This window comes from Pygoscelis adeliae, unplaced genomic scaffold, assembly GCF_000699105.1.
Source record: "Pygoscelis adeliae isolate BGI_AS28 unplaced genomic scaffold, ASM69910v1 Scaffold619, whole genome shotgun sequence".
Taxonomy (NCBI): domain Eukaryota; kingdom Metazoa; phylum Chordata; class Aves; order Sphenisciformes; family Spheniscidae; genus Pygoscelis; species Pygoscelis adeliae.
Window position 1 is genome coordinate 401,134 of NW_008825521.1, and position 861 is coordinate 401,994.

The window sequence follows — 861 nt, forward strand, 5'->3', positions numbered from 1 at the left end:
GGCAAGCAGGGTGCGACGGGGGCCTCCCCCCCCCCCCCCCCCCCCACTGTCACCTGGCTGTCACACCAGGGAATACAGAAGCAGTCTGGTGACCCTTTTCCTGCTCATCTCTTCCCCCTCCCCGACGCAAGCAGTAAGTTCAGCACTTGGCAACAGGTACTGCCGACAGCTCCAGCACTGGCCCACAAACCCACAACGGTCTGACTGCACCTTCCCTGTGCGGTACCCATGGGAATGTCTAACAGCAATCACTTCATAAAACATTGATTTGTGCAATGATTTCAGTAATTCCTGACAATTCCCTGTAACGCTGTGGCTGTCACAGGGCAGGAGTTCACAGCTGCTGTTGCTGTTGAAGACTGACTGCTTGTGAAAACCTCATACACCTGAGCTGAAAAAGCTTTGAGTTATTGACAAAAACAGAACGGTATATACAAACCAACCATAAATACCCTCTATACAGTGCTCCTTAAAAGTATATATAGCTCTTAATCTGTAAATTAGTGCCTAATTGAACCCTGCCTTTTAAAGCAGATTTAGCTATGCCATTGCTGCCTGAAAGGTGGCATGGAGCCAGAGCAACTTCAAAGCAGGTGCACCTCACCAGCTCCTGGGGAGGTGAACGCGGGGGGCAGTCGGTGGGGCGGGAAAGAGGCTCACTTTGAGCCAGGGGTGTGCAATTGACGCAATTAACTGAAACCAGCTGGAACAGCCGCTGCATAGACAGTCTGCCTTGCACTTCTAAGTCCGTGTCTTCATCACCATGCCTTAAGGAAACTGAGATAGGGTGGATCTGCTGCTGCAAGTGCTGGAAAGAGATCAAGGTCAAAGCAGACCTTGCGGGTGCATCTCCTTGTCATG

At 51.2% G+C, this 861-nt stretch overlaps 1 protein-coding gene across 1 annotated transcript in view; it reads right to left on the reverse strand.

Annotated features, from left to right (window-relative positions):
* The window catches only part of CRB2 (crumbs family member 2), a 42,345-nt gene that overhangs the window by 475 nt on the left and 41,009 nt on the right, over positions 1-861 (reverse strand). The window lies entirely within an intron of this gene.